Here is a 17,463-nt window from a genome sequence, read left to right as displayed (position 1 = left end):
TGGAGTAATAGTAGAAGAAGGAATCTCTGATTATATAGATTGTAAAATTGAAGACCTAGGATCTCTCACAATCGACTCGCAGCTAGGTCTATTATGTGGGAAGGATAAAAGGATCAAACCAGAATATAGCATCCTAGAGAAGAAGATGCTTTATAATGTGGTTTACTTCCTAGAGGACTTCATAGATGACCATGTTAGAATCATCCTAAGCAAGGTTCATGGTGACAAAATGTATCTTGAAAGAATGCATGATATCACAACACAAGCTGTTCATGCCATCATCAATTTCTGAAACATCGGTGAAGTACTAGCCCTGAGGAAAATCATCAAGACTGAAATGATGAAGCTCACCGGTTCAATGAGCGATTCATGAGGAATGACTATTAATACCATCAAGGATGACCTCATGAAATATGTGTGCATGGTGATTGGATACCAAACATTCCATGCCAGCAGAATTAACTCTGTATCTACTGCAGCGGTAAATGCTGCTTACCGAATGATTAAGGAAGATGCATCATTTGATCTGTGCACCGGTATGCAAAGGCAACTCCTATTGAATCTTAAATTAATCAAACAGGACAATGAATTGAAATTCAAGTTTGGTCAACTACTAGTAGGATTATTTTTCTACTTCCAAGGTTACTTCTTAGGAGTGGGAGATATTCAGTGGTCTGCTGACCAACTAGTTACCAAACAAATCAAAGAAAGCCTGCAAGCAGTCAGAATCGACTACCCTAAAGTACTGAACAAGTACTTTGATGAGTTCAGAAGCAAGATAAGCCCGAGGATGAGGATATCCAGTGACATAGTCAAGAAATATGAACAGGACATCTGCTTCACCATCAAAGTGGATGAATGCTTAATGGAGGTCGTTGAGCCTAGACAGGAAGAAGTAGAGCCTATGGGCTATGAGGTAATGAATGATATGTTGGATGGGTATGCTTCCACCCTAATCACCTCACCCCTTGATCCTAAGGCAAAGATAACTGACACTTATTTAGAAAGGGTTACATTGGTTGCAGAACCCTCTGAAAAGAAAGGAAAGGCAGTGCCTTCAGCATCGACACTGGTTACTGCAACTAGTCCCAAAGTGACCAAGCGGTCACTAGTTAAGAAGAAACTAGAAGTGGCACCTGCATAAGTCTTCGAAAGGAAGTGGAAGACAAAAATAAATTCACCTGACTCAGAAGAAACTGTGTCAGAAGAACTACTTAAGAAGAAGACTATGCAAACAAGGAAAAAGACAAAGAATGAACCAACATCATCTGCACTGATAAACATTGACATTTCTTCCTACAAACCTTTGACACATTGCCAAAGAACAATTAAAAATATTAGGAGAAAATTGTTAAATGATTTGGTAGATCATTTTGATGATTTCAATGATGAAGAAAAGGAAGAAGTAGAGAAAGAAATTATAAAGTATTTATGTGTTAATGACCAGCCGCCTTCAGAAATTAGATCTGAGACACTGGATTCTTTGTATAAGTCCTTAGACAATAAATGGCGCATTGCCATAGAGAAGGAATAGGAAATCAAGGAGAATTTTTTTGCTCAACACTTTCTCAACCTATCCAATTCAGAGCTGTTTGATGTCATTAATCAAAATAAAGGACTCTTCTTCACTAGAAGAAGAAGACTCTGGTTATTGAAAGGAAGAATTGTTGATGTCGAAAAGGACACTCATCTACATATGACAACTACAGTTCACATGCACAAAGTGCTTCAAGGCATCCAAAAGGCTGAGTAGGAACTGACAATATCTAAACTGGATGAAGTGTTTGATGATGAAGGCAATCTAGTTGTTGAACTTACAAACACTATTGATGTCAATGCTCTAGATGTAGAGGATGTTGCTCAGGACTCACCATCTGAAGCAACAGGATAGGAGAAGCAGGGTGAACAAGTTGAACAACAAGTAGAGGAAAAACAAGAGGAAGCAAAGAAACATGAGGAGAAAAAGAAAAAGGAAGAAGATGAAGAGAAAAAGAAACAAGAAGATGCGAAGAAGAAGAAGGAAGAGGAAGAAAAGGAAAAGGAGAAGCAAAAGGAAGAAGAAAAGAAGAAGGAAGAGGAAGAAAAGGAAGAGGAGAAGAGGAAGGAAGTAGAGAAGAAGAAGGAAGAGGAAGAAAAGGAAGCAAAGAAGAAGAAGGAAGAGGAAGAAAAGGAAGCAGAGAAGAAGAAGGAAGCAGAGAAGAAAAAGGTAGAAGAGGATAAGGAAGAGGAAAAGAGGAAAGAAGCGAAGAAGAAGAAAGTAGAGGAGGACAAGGAAGTAGAAGTGGCAAAGAGCACACAGATGGAGACTCTAAAGGCAACCGGTAGTGAAGCCAAACCGGCTGACCTCACCAGTCCTATTGACCTCTAGTCTGCAAATGAAATGGAGCTGCTATAGAGCATCAAAGTTGCTCAAGAACGCCTTGAAGTGATAAGGAGGAAAAAGGAGCAAGATGTGATCCAAGCTGCGGTGGACACTCTTACCGGTTTGATACCCGGTACAAACCTCCCAAATACTGATTCATCACTAGCTCAATTAAAGCTCCTATGTACAGTAGTGGATGATCAGGTTCAGAGTCTAGAAGAGGTAACAGAGGAAAATGCCAAGAAAGAGCATCAAAAAGCTCTGAATATTGCTCTAGTGAAGAAGCTAAATGAGCTCCGGTCTGATCTTCAAAAAGCTCAAAAAGATATAAGGGATGCTCTGGATGAGGGGAATCTACTACTCAGTAAGATTTGCCAACCCCATCTCTTATGTGATGATGTGCTTGCATAGAAGCAAAAACTTCAATCAAACTTGCAGTTATACATGAGCACCTTCAAGCCACCATATGACTCCTTTATTGCTTATGGGAAAACCATTCAACGATTTCATATCCAGTCTGCAAGAATAGATCTTGAGATCAGCACTCGGTCAAGAGATTTGTAGGAGCTACAACTGGTTCTACTCCCACGCCTGCAAATACTTCAGAAGTGCTATCTCAATCTAGATGCCTTAACGGTGACTCAAGAGATGAGCACAATAGACGCCATGGAAGAGCAGGTCTCCCAGATGCAAATAGAGAAAGAAGTAGACACCTCCCTACTTGAGTCCTGGTCTTTATCTATGAAATAATTTTTGCAGGACTTTAAATCTATTTTTGACAAGTTTTATTCCTTATTGTCATAAACTCTTATTATTTTAATACCAAATGAAAATAGGGGTTGTTTAGCTGTACTTTATCATTGTTGGAAAAGGGGGAGAAGTATTCTGGTATTTAAAATTTTGATATATGCTTTGAATATCTTAATGTCTATCTATGTATGCAAATAGTTATACATTATGTTGTTAGCTAAAGGGATAGTGTATATGCTTAGGGGGAGCAATTTTGCTTATGGCATGATTTTGTTGTAAAACACTTAGATGTCAAAATTTTCCTAAGTGTTTCCAGCAATGCCAAAGGGGGAGATTGTTGGAATTTTGGATGATTATGGTGTGATTGTCATTGATGGACACACACTTGCATTGAGATCACTTTTATATATATGAGTTAAAGCTCAACTGGAATTTGTTGCAACTGGTATGTTGTATTATAGTCTTTAGACTATTGGTGTTTTGCAGAATGTGTTTACCGGTCTGAAGCGATATGTTGAATCCAAGAGGTTCATGGATCTCAAGCGGTATGAGGGATCAAAGCGGCAAAACACATATTTCCTAGTCTTCATTTTTGTCAAACCGAGAACCGATATTTTGTGTAAACCGGTAATACTCCAATGAGTTACCAACCGGCATTCTGTGATGAGTTACCAACTGACATTCTATGATGAGTTATCAACCGACATTTTGTGATGAGTTACCATCCACCGATTGTTTGACAGTGTCGACACTCTGGCGGTGTTTTTTGTGTCATGTTACCAAGTATGTCTAGATTCATTCAACCTAGGAAATTGGATTGTAAACCTATTGGACCGACATGAAATTAGATTCCTTTATAAGGACATCATGTCTAGGGTTTTAAGTTGTTTCCAGGGTTTAAGGAGGTTGATGAGTGTTTGTAAGAATGATCTTAACTGTGAAGATCAAGTTTTTGAGGTGTAATAGAGTGTGAGTTACTAAAGACTAAAGTAATGCTGAAATGCATTAGCGATGAACTAGAATGGATCTAACCAAGTAATCTGTGCTATTTTCTTGATCATTTACTTGTTGATTACTCACATCTTTGACAAGTCTGAAGTCCTTAACTGGGTAGGCTCAGAGTAGCCTTTGTAAAATCCTCTAACAAGGTGGTTCACATCTGTGGATCTAAAATCCTCTAGCAAGGTAGTCTTTGATTAGACTTATCTCCTAACAGAGATTGAGATTCCTAACATAATCTGTTCTGGTAAAGAACATTGTATGACCTTAACCGGTCTGGTTCCTATTCTGCAGATAGTTACTTGTGAGTTTCATCTCACCGTGGTTTTTCCCATTTGGGTTTCCACACCAAATAGTTTGTGTTATGGTGTTATTGCTCCTATGGGTGAATGTCTTATTTGCATTTTGGTTTGCATGTCTGTTAACCAGTTTGACTGTTAAACTGTTCTACCAGTTTATCACTAGACTGTTTAAGTGTTTAAATATAGTGTTTTATAGTATACTAATTACCCCCCCCTCTTAGTATTCATCAACATCATGCTAGTGTTCAGCCATAGCAATTGATATCCTAATTATAGAATGTGAAATATGCACATAACTATGAATAAAAATTAAGAAAAACAAAGAAAGATGCTTATTGCAAACATAAATGACTAATGGACAAGAATTGAATTCATTGTAGATAGTTTTGAATATCAAATTCACTTATTTGTGTGCATTTAGTAACTCATGTACTTGTGGCCAACCATTTATCTCTTTCATAGATTAAACACTTGTTAATAACATTAAATGGCTGAGTAATTATGTTTTAGTTGAAATTGAAAATAAAATATTTTATTTCAAGACAGCTCGCACTATTCCCTATCATATTTTAGACTCTCGGTTTTGTTAGTAGTGGTTTGATGTCTTTGGAGCTGATCATTGCATTTCTTTAGTTATGTTTGCTAGCGTACTCCTAGCCTGTGCCAAAATGGGAGCTTTGGAATAGGGTATGGAAATCCATCAAAGCATAATAGATAGATGAATTTTGTTAGATGTAGTTGCAACTACTCTGTTAGCATGTATGCACAAAATGTGGAAGCATAGACAAGGCACGGGAACTGTTTGACAGATTGCCTCAAAGAAATGTGGTTTCCTGGACTGCAATGATTGCCGGATATGCACAAAATGGATTTGTTGAGAAGGCTTTAGAAACTTTCAAGCAAATGCAATCGATAGGTGTAAAGCCAAATTCGATGACCATTGCTACTATCCTTCCTGCTTGTGCCAAAATGGGAGATTTGGAACAGGGTAGGGACATTCATCGAAGCATAAAGGATAGAGGAATTTTGTCAGATGTTGTAGTTGAAATTGCCCTGGTAGACATGTATGCAAATTGTGGAAGCGTGGACAAGGCATGTGAACTGTTTGATAGAATGCCTGAAAGAAATGTTGTCTCGTGGACTGTAACGATTGTTGGATATGCACAAAATGGATTTGTCAAAAAGGCTTTAGACACTTTCAAGCAAATGAAATTGGAAGGCATAAAGCCAAATTACACAACCTTTGCCAACATCCTCCCTACCTATGCAAAAATGGGAGCTTTGGAACAGGGTACATGGACATCCATCAAAGCATAACGGATAGAGGAATTTTGTTAAGTGTTGTACTTGCAAATGCCCTACTTGACATGAATGCAAAATGTGGAAACATGGACAAGGCTTGTGAATTGTTTGATACGATGCCACAAAGAGATGTGATCTCATGTGAACAATCAACATGCGTGTATACGGGAGGAAGGGATTGCTACTACAAAATTAAACACTCACTCCTCAATCACAATTATATGGTTTTACGAGATTAAACTAGGGCAATTAACCACCACATGTATATTTTTTGCAACATGAAATTAAAAAATAGGGCAATTTGAATCTACCTCCTGCGTGAGATTGCAAGCAATGCCACAAATGCCTTCGACGCGAGTTTGATGTTCTTGGGGGTTGAAGTCACCACGGATGGCTACACGAGAAATTTGCAATACAAATGAATTCCCCTCTTCTTTTTTTTTAAGATAATGGCCGTTGTCATCGGAATTGCGACGAACTCGAGCACTTTTTTGGAAAAAAGAAAACTCTCATTGCTAATGCCTTCTTCGTCGAAACCAAATGGGAAATTTTTGTTAGAATTACGACAAATGCGGGCATTTTAAAAAAAATAAATCAAATTTGGCCACAATATACCTTCTCCATTGGAAACCTCAGTCGGAAATCTAGTCCAAATGTATTAGTGGTTGTATTTGTCACATTGTTTAAAGTGGATTTCTAAGTTGTGACCCTTGGTCTTCCAATTGTTGTTTCTTTTTTGGTGCTCGAAAGGAGCTAGTATTTGTAATAAGTTTGCTCAAAAGGAGCTAGTATTGTAATGTTGTTCTATGATACTTAATACAATTTTTTTTATTTTAAGCTTAATTCTTCTATTAATTAAATAAATCTTTATTTATTTAATTAATTCATTTATCTTCTTCTAGCCTTATTTCTCATTTAAATAAATAAATACATTTATTTATTTATTTAAATTCCCCTTTTCCTACATTAAATAAATAATCTTATTTATTTAAATGATCCCACTTCTTCTATTAATTAAATAAATCTTTATTTATCTAATTAATTCATTAGCCTTTTCTACCCATGACACATGTCATTCATCTCTTAATTCCTACACTACCTACCCTCTCATTATTTTCTTATTTCTTCTACCTACCCTCTAATCTTAGCCGACCATTTATCTTTTACACCTCTCAATCTTATCCCTTCATTTCTTATAGTGTCTTCTATATAAGAAGATGCTTCCTTCATTATCAACCCTATTCAATCAATCTAATCATTCTATTCAATTCCCAACTACGCTTTCAAATTTTCACATGCGATCGAGCCTACTTGCAACCACATTTCTATTCTTTGTTGAGCTCTTCTACACACATTAAATCTGAGAGCAAACATATCAAGCAAGATCAATGGAGATAGGAAGAATGGAGATCCAAATCCTATTAGACATGCGATGGTATAATCTTTGTGATTTCATTTGATTTGCATTGTCTTAGGTAATCTTTATATGTTATGGTGGATCTTTGCTATTGTTAGGCTAGGGTTTTGTGGTTGAATTCATTTAGTCTTTCAATATTGTTGTTTCCATTTTTCACCATAAACATTTTGGCATGCTTGGTGGGACATGGATTTTTGTTAGATCCGTGTTTTCTGCAGGTTTTTCTAACCCTATATTGTTGTTTTGTAAAATAATTTGGAGAATAACCTTGTGCAGCTAGGGTTTTGGACACAAAATCAAGATCTTGGAGAGATTTGATCCGATCCCACAAACAACTTGGAAATTTTGCACCAAATTCTTTTGGCAGGTTGAAAACAATATCAATAGCTCTCAAACCAAAATGCAGATCTATTGGAGCATATTTTAATTTTCTATGAATTTTCATAAAAAATTAATTTTGAGAGCAAATGAGCGGATTTTTTGGATTTTCTTATACTTTTGGAAAGATCTCTGATTTATACACATGATCTGTTCTTTGTGATTTTAATTTTGATGCAAAATATTTCCTAAAAAATTGGATTTTTTAAAATTAGGGTTTTTCATTATTTTGATCAGATCTCACAAACGGGTTTGAATTTTAGCATCCAATTTTTTTTGCAGGTCAAAAACATCTTAGTAAAAAAATCAAAGTTTTTGGATCATATGTGAATTTTCTATGAATTTATTATGCATTTTTATAAAAAATTAAAATTTAGAGAAAATTAGCGAATTTTTCAGATTTTGTAACATTTTTGGAAAGCTCCCAGAATTATACATAGGATCTGTTCTTTGTGATTTTAAATTTGATAAAAAAATCATTCCTAAAAAATCGGATCTTTGAAAATTAGGCTTTTGCATTATTTTGCTCATATCTCACAAACTGCTTGGAAATTTTACAGGAATTTTTTATGCAGGTTTGGAAGGCTATCAGTAGTGTCTAGTAAAAAATTCAGAGGTTTTGGACCAATTTTGCATTTTCTATGAATTTTGTATGATTATTCATAAAAAAATAATTTTTGGAGCAAATTAGGAAAATTTTTGGATTTTTCTTACATTTCTAAAAATGTCTTCAAATTTTACAGGTTCTTTGTTTTTTTTTATGATGTAAAACAACTCATGGAGAATCAAATCTTTGCATTTGTCAAGAAACACATTGTCGAAGGCCCCTATTTCACAAAGTCTTTTGGATCTAAAATTTACCTAACTTTTGTGCTTGCAGGAGGGGTATTATTGCAAAACTACTAACAAATCTTTGTTGCAAAAGTTTGGCAAGGTTTTTCTTTTGATCTTTATTGTGTGCCTTGTTTTCATAGATTATCAAACACTTCAATTGGTGCACTAAAACTGAACTCATGTCTCTTGTGTCTTGAGCAATAGGCTCTTTTTGTTTAATCTTTAGAGGGTATGTTTCCCCGTGTGGTCATTAGGACTACTAGTGAGGAGAGAACGACCCAAGTGGTAGTGAGGAAATACCACCTCTTGCAAACCACTATAAACAATTGTATCCATGCTGAAAACCATGGGTAACATGTGCTGATTAGTTCATACCGACACTATGTCTCCCCATAAACCCGTTTGATCAAATTTATTTGATCATTTGTAGGGCATAACCCCTATCGGCTAGGAGCCTTTTGTATTTACAGAGTTGAAAGTGCCACATGTATGGCTACACGAGTGGATGCCCTTACTAGCACCTTTTTGTTTTAGAAAGCCAGAATCCTTCTAGTTGTTGGGTCAGGAGGTCAGACCTCTGGAGCGACCCATACACATATGGTTCTTAGTAGAGATACAAAGTTCGCTACAGGGAGTTTTCATGGGGACTGATGCTTGGCTGCCCCAGAGAAGTGAGTGCCGAGGGTGGATCCAATGGGGTCAAGCATCTAAGTATTTGCTCTAAATAGCGTAGCCTCGGGAGAAACCCCATGTGGGATCAACAACTATTGTCCTGACCAACCACAAGAATTGTGCTTGTCTTATTTTGAACAATCAAACATTCAAGATCAAACATCAAAACATTGTGTCTTTTGTGTCTTCAAGCGTATGCAAAACATTTTTACATCAAACAACACACTTTTTTTTGAGTCATTTTGAGTCCAAACACTTGCAAATATTGAGTCCTCATCAACATTGTGTCCTGTTGTCACGAAATAGTCAAAAATTCAGATTTGGTCACAACAAACAACTTCACAAATTGGAAAAACTTACAGTCCAAAAAACAAGAGCAATTAGTTTCAAAATCCTTGAGCTTCCTAGGTTATCTCTTCGAGATTTCATCTAGCATTCAACCTATTTCTGGGTCTCACAAAGTCCATCATTCCAATGCCTCCTTTTCGTACACATTTTGTGAGACCTAAGTTTGATAAGTACAAAGGCAAAGGAGACCCTAAGGCACATATAAGATAGTTTTTCACAACTTGTATTGAGGTAGCAACAAATGAGACATATTTGATGAGACTATTCCCATAAAGATTAGGTGATCAAGCTATGTAATGGTTCTCTCAACTCTCACCTGGAATTAAGTCTTGGGGTGATCTAGTAGAGGCTTTTATCCAATATTTCTCATACAACATAGAGATAGACATATCAATCACTACTTTGTGCAACACTGAGCAAAAGGATGGAGAGTCTTTTTTATCATTTTTACAAAGATGGAGGAATCTAGCGAGCATATGCTCTTGTGAAATTCCACAAAAACAAATGGTAGAGATGTTCACTCAAAATGTTAACAAAGACATTGGTTATGATCTAAGAAAAGCTTGTTTGTCCACCTTCAAGGACATCATTGAGAAAGGCATAGCGATAGAGAAGGTCCTAATTGAGCAAGGCATCGTCAAAATATTCAAAGAAAACAAAGAGGACTTTAAAGGAAGAGACAAGCCAAGATTTTGGAATAAAAACAAGAACACAGTCAATGATGGTGTTGTTGATGCCAATATAGTATGACCCAAAATCATTTTTTTGGGATCAAGCTCTACAAACAATCAAGTGAATACTCAAACAAATTCTAAATCATGAAGGAAGTACACCCCATTGGGAGAACCACTTGAGTTAGCTTTCAAGAAGCTAGTGGCAAACAAGATAATAACAATTTAAGATATGCCTCCATATGAGCCAAAGGACCAAACTGGTGGAATGACGATGAATACTGTGAATATCACAAGAGAAAAGGACATAAAACAAGAAATTCTCATTGGCTGAAGAACATTATACAAGATCTTATTGATAGAGGGGACATTGAGATTGAAGGATACTCATCCAATCAAGAACATGAGATGTTTAAGGAACCATTCCCAAAACATGACAAGGGAAAAGCTAAAGCCATAGATGACCAAACCGACTATACCAGAGCATCCTATAACTATGATTCAACAGTTAATCACATTTCGATGGACAATTATGTCTCTACCATTGTCATCAAGGACAAAACGCTTGAGAATTCTACCCAGAGACCCAAAGTTGTCCTAAAAGGCATTGGACCTTCTTCTGAACCTACCTCTAAATGTAATGTTACAACTCATCAAGGTAAATTCAATTTGCAAGGTGCTCCAGCTAAAAAATCACTTCCTTAGCAATCAAACCTAAGTATGACCTTGTAGAACAGTTAAGGAAGACACCCGCATTTATCTCAATCCTTGAGCTCTTACGCATATCCCCTGCACATAAAGCCATTCTTGATAAAACTTTGAGAGACAGTTCCATCCCCACTGATCTGAACATGGACCAGTTTCAAGCCATGGTGGGATACCTTTCCGTTACACACCCCCTTACATTCACAGAAGTTGATGACGCCTCCTTGAGCCAACCACATAACACACCTTTACACATTGAAGCCTTCCTACACAAACATCAAATAAAGTGAGTCTTGATAGATGGAGGAGTTGATGTCAATATATGTACTTTAAACACAATAATACAATTGGGATATTCGGATAAATGTGTAAATGCTACAAACAAAATTACCATCAAGGCATATGATGATGAAGAGCACTCATCCAAGGGAATAGTCACTTTACCTCTCAGAGTTGGGCCAGTTACTAAGGATGTGGTTTGTCAAGTCCTTGATCTAGATCTCACATACAACATACTATTGGGATGTCCATGGATTCATGAAATGAGAGTTGTTCCCTCAACATATCATCGATGTATCAAGTTCCCACATAATAGAGTTGAAGTAACCATCAAAGGCAATCCAAATCCATTCATATATTGCAACAACCTATGGTCAAGATAAAAAATAACAATCCCAGTCAATAGAAAAGTTGTTCCTTCATCAGTATATGTGGATCTAGAATCCTTGAAAGCTTCTACATAAAAACAAACAGAGATCAAAAAAAAGTTTAAGGTTAAAGACCTGGGATGTGGTGAGTATATCTTTCATGTTGATCAAATCCCACTATATCCTAAAACATTTAGTCGATAGGAACAACCTATAAACAATTTGCAATGCTAAGGAACTAGGTATGAACCACCTAGTGTTGTGGCTACTAAGTCTGAATGCAAATCTCCTCTAGTGGTGCAAGCAACTCTTGATATCAATAGTCCTAAGAGTGGTTCTAGTGAAGAATCTATTGAGCATATCACCAACCCTCTTGAGAACTCATATAGACTTACCATTTCATCCACTCATTCCATTTCCAGTCTTCTCCCAGACTTGGATCAACAAGAATTACAAAAGCCCTTACTCATTGGGGATCAAAAATCAAGCTTTGAAAAGAAAAATCTAAAAGTCAAAAATAGAGAAAAGGCCTTTAGTCCAAATCAAAATCAAAAGCTATTGGACTCTGCAAAAATAAAAGTCAAGGATAAAAATCCTATGAAGAAAAAAGAACAAGAGTTGATCTCCCCTAATATCAAAATAACTGGGGGCAAAAATTCAAAAATTTCAAGTAAAAAAGAATACTTGTTGATCCTAAGTTTCCATTATGTCATGATACTTTCACTTCTTTTTGCAATCATAAGCCTTCATAAATCATCCACTTTTTCCACACATCCATTCCCTTCTGGCGATACATCATGGACCTTTAATGGAGCTTACTCGAAGGAATTTGTTGTCAAGGATGCCCAAACTTCTTTAGGTGACACACATATGGGACTTTGTAGTCCACACACTAGTAATTCTTTCTCAGTTCCTTTATCAAGGAAGACATTCACTTGAGCTACACATCATTCAGTCAAGGAACAATGCAGTTACAATCATAAAGTGAAGCCTTGTACATTTGAGGTAGGTGACTTAGTTCTCAAAGAAAATCCTAAGAACCAACAAGACAGAGAGAAGAAGGGAAAGTTTGAACCAAATTGGCTTGGTCCTTACATCATCATAACAACCTATAGATCTGGTGCATATCAGCTCTCAACTCCAGATGGCAAACATTTGGAGGATCCTATCAACAAGATGCACCTTCGCAGGTTTTACGCATAGCTCTTTAGAGTATCCTAATTTAAAAATACAAAAAAAAACCAAACAAATTCAAAAAGACAAAAAAAACATAAAAAAAAAAATGTTACCTGGTGAAAACCTGGCAAACAGGTGCCTTATGACACAAAAAAATTGAAAAAATTGAAAAAATTGAAAAAAGTAAAGAGAAATAAATTCGTCCAATGGTGAAAACCACTTCGGTGGTGCCTTGGGCAAGTACCATGGTGAAAATCGGGTCACCGACACCATGTGTAGAGACATTGCTCCTCCCTCCTTCAAGATTCCATTTCATCCTTCACTTTGCACACACTCACAACCTATCCATCCATAATAAACTTACCTATTCCCATCATGGCTTGTTATTGATCTACCTAAGATTGGTTAGCCATTCATAATAATCCCTCCTTTTCACCCATTTCCATCCATAATAAATCAGCTCCTATCTGTGGCTAAGGAAAATCCTAAGTCTAGTGATGGGTGTAGAACTGAGAGCATCACACATTCTGAAAAGTACAATTTCTTCCAAATTTCTTCAGTTTATCCACACACAATCCACAATAAAACAACATTTGTATCGCCAATCCACAATAAAGTTCCATCTTCTCCGCAATAAAGTATCAGTTTCATGGATTCAGTAAGTTTTAGATGAGACACATCAGCAATAATGAGCTTCAACAAATCAAATCTTTTAACAAACTCAGACAACATTATGGTTCAGTGCTATCTATCCTTTTGTGAAAGTTAACATTGTGACCACAATCAAATTGACTTATACAGGTGACAAGAGACACTAAAATTGAGGACTACAGTGGCTGTTGATGTCAAGTCTTGATTTTCTTTTGATTTTATCTTTTGGTGACATGTTAACTTTTCCGGGATGTCTCTGAATAGATATTTTATCTCCAGGATGTCTTTGACTAGAAAGGCAAGGATGGGGTATCGTCACCTATTTTTCTTTGTTGTATGTGGATTGTCTCTTAGTAATGCTATGACTTGTCGAAGGATATGAGGACACTATGAGTCTAGTGTGAACTAGGGTATTTCTTGTTTGCAACTGTCTGATCTCCATGCAAATGGGTAAAATGACTTTCTGGGTTGAACATATATCTGGATTGTCATAACCTATTTTCCATAATAATGCTCAATGATGATAACGCACAAGAAGCTCTTTCACTTTCATATCTTCTATCTTTCATCCTCCTTTCTTGATTGACCTCCACGTCCTTCTTGAGTCCATGTAGCCCACTATTACATGACTGAGTATAATGACACACCAAAAACATTTGCATCTCATGTAGTTTGCACCTGCACTACCACATGTTAGCATTTCATACATACATATAGATATCACAATTGCATCACATCCTGAACACAACACATATTAGCACATTTTAAATTTTCATCATGTAAATAGTTATTTGCATTATCATATTCATTTGCATTTCATACATTCACATTTGCATTTGCATAACATATAAAATATAAAAGAACAAAAATATTGCATTTCATCATGTACATATTTGCATGCATCTCACATTCATCACATAGGTACACATGCATATAGCTTTCGTAACGATGAATCATCTCATATATATATATATCAAAATCACAAGTTTTATGATACAATGATGTCAAAATACATATGGCTACAATCACCCGAAGGTGTCATCATACAAATTGGTACAAAAAATAATACATAGGGAGCCCTCTAAGGCTATGATGAACTCCCTCCCTTAGAGCCGACTAGCCTCGATGGAGTCTGAGCCCTGGAAGGACCCACCCCAGGATCATCTCTCCTATCCCCTCTATCTGGTGGTGGTGGAGGATCCATGACCCCACCGCTAGATGCCTATCTCATGTCTCTCCCTCCAGAGGTTGTAGTAGTCCGTGATGGTCTCTGGAAGCTCCTAGCCCATTGATCTGATGGTACCACTCCATAGTACAGGTCTCTCTAGTAGGCTATCTCCTCCCTTGCCTGTGGAACATAGGCGTATCTAGCCCCTATGTCCTCTGTTGCTTGCCTCCCTGCCCTCAGTGCGGTCTCAGCCTTTGTATAGCGCTAAATAGTCTAATATCTCTCCTACAATAGTGTCACTCCACATCCCAATCCTTCTTATCCATGATACACAAATTGATGCAACTCATAGTACAAGTGTGCCAGCAGACATGGTCCCCATGCAAACCTGGTGTGCTCTGTCACCAATGTCTCTAGAGTCCTCCCCCATCCCATAGCCAACCCTTGTGTTGCCCTATCCGGACATAGGAACCCGCTGATCACTCCTAGCACTGGTGGTAGCGCCAATCCTATTCGTGTCATGGTATCCCAAGCCACATGTCCAACCCTCATCTCTAGTCCTGGATCTTGAAACACTCATGTTAGTGCATCCCTGTCTCCCTCTTGATCATAAGGAACCAACTCCCCAATGATCGATATCCTCAGTATCTTATGTACATCCTCTAAGGTGACTGTCATCTCACCCATCGTCAAATGAAATGTACAAGTCTCTGAGTGCTATCTCTCAGCTAAAGCAGTCAGCAACCCCATGTTCACTCGAAACTCAGGCACATACAAAATATGTCGCAAGCCCATAGCCTAAACCATTGTTCTATCCTTGAGTGTCCGCTCTAGTTGTAAAATCTAAGTCGACGAGAATCTCTTTCATGACTCTAGCATAGGTAATTCCTCCTACAGTCAAGCAAATCAACTATGTCAATCCTAGTAGCATTCCCTGTTCATCACAAAGTGTTTCTTTCTATTCTAGTGGCACTCCCTGTTCATCACAAAGTCTTTCTTTCTATTCTAGTGGTACTCCCTGTTCATCACAAAGTATTGCTCTCTATCCTAGTGACATTCCTTGTTCATCACAAAGTGATGCTCTTTTTAGTACTCCCTGTTCATCACAAAGTACTACTTCCTATCCTAGTGGCATTCCCTATTCATCACAAAGTGTTGATTTCTATCCTAGTGGCATTCCCTATTCATCACAAAGTACTGCTTTGATCCTATCTTTTAGGGCATCTACTTGAGTGTATCCTCTTGAGTAGCTAATCCAATTGGCAACGTATGTTCTATCACAAAATTGTCAATTTCCATGGTACTCCCTGTTCATCACAATCTATCCTATCCTAGAGCCTCTGCTTGAGTGTATCCTCTTGAGTAGTTTCCTGATTGGCAATGTATGTTCTATCACAGAATTGTCAATCCTAGCCCTATCTTCTATTCTAGTCTTCCCTAGAGGACCTGCTTGAGTGTATCCTCTCAATAGCTTATCCAATCGATAGCGTATGTTCATCACATAACTTCTGATTTGGCCTTGAAGACATAAACGTGCATTCATGACACAAACATGCTTACATAGTGCATATATGCACCTGCTCTGCACAGACGCACCTATCCTACCCAGACGAGCCTAGCACCAATGCAGACGCGCCTTACCATTTTTTCCCCACTTGACTTTTTTCTAAGACATACCTAATATGCATTTTTTGACCTACCTAACATGCATTTATGACAACAATTAATGCAACAAAGTACAAGGAGGTTTTGTGGTACTTACCAGCTCTCTTGCATTTGCTGGCCTCTGAAATCGCAAACGCGATCGAATCTATGCACCAAAGCCATCACTGTTGACTGCTCTCTACTCTCTCTGCACTCTGATCTCTTGGATGTGTGGATGACAATGAGGATGTTTTCCCTCATAGTCTATCTTATAGACTACCCTATGTTAGCTCTGATGCCAATTGCTAATAAGATGAGAGGGGAGGGGGTGAATCATACAAACTTAATCTTCAATATATTCAACAGATTCAACTTTGGTAGCTTTAATAGATATATGTAACCAAAACTGTAAAACATACAAACTTAAGAACACATAATCATAACAACACTCATAACACCAGATTTAACGTAGAAACCCAAATAGGGAAAAACCACTGTGGGATTTCAGACCCACTAAGAAATATACTCTTCTAGAGTATGCTCGGTTAAAAGTAAATCCCATTAAAGATTACAAACACATTTCTAGATGTGACCCGGTTAAGGGATTTCCCTCAAATCTATTAGGATCTTCACCTTGTTAGAGGTGACCTTGTTAAAGGGTTTCAAACACTCAATCAGAATGTCACCTTGCTAGAGGATTTACAAATAAGACTGTTAAGTCCACTCAGTTAAGAGATTTTCTGTCACTTACAAAGAAATAACAGTAATGAGTATGTCTGCAACTTTGCATCTAAAATGCTAAAGCAGATTCTTATTTGCTCAATACAATCTAGTCATAGGACTTATCTTGTCCCTCTGCTGGGCTCCTTACTCTGTTATTCAAATAGGTCTTCAAGCTTCTGTGCTCGATAATCACTATGTAGCATCCTTGTGCTTACACTTGCCCGCATACATTGTTTATCAACAGTTCCTTATTTATAAACAATTTGCTAACCGCTTAATCTCTTTGATCACATTTCCCATGATCAATCATAGCCATCAGATCTTCAATCTTGACTAGGTTCAATGTATCCTTCGATCTGAAAATGTTTTACCTCACCTTGGAACTTGCATACATTTCTTGGAACTTGCACAAGGTTATTGTAGTTCAATCTGAGCTATAGATCTTCTTGCCGATCTTCCATTGCCATAGATCCTTAGCAAACTTCATACACATTGTATCAATCATTTAATCATAACCAGCTCATCAGCTTCTATCATTTAATAATGCATGTATTCATCCAATGCATTTTGTTATTACTCGGCTGCAACTCGGTAAATACTAAACTTCACTCGGTAGACATTCCGCCTTAATTAACCGATAGCAATAACCTTAGGGTTTACCGACTAGGTTCCTTAGGGTTTATCGACTAGGTTTCTTGCTCGGTAACATAGTAT

This window comes from Cryptomeria japonica, chromosome 1, assembly GCF_030272615.1.
Source record: "Cryptomeria japonica chromosome 1, Sugi_1.0, whole genome shotgun sequence".
NCBI lineage: Eukaryota > Viridiplantae > Streptophyta > Pinopsida > Cupressales > Cupressaceae > Cryptomeria > Cryptomeria japonica.
The sequence above is the reverse complement of the archived record's forward strand: the minus strand, read 5'-3'. Positions refer to the sequence as shown.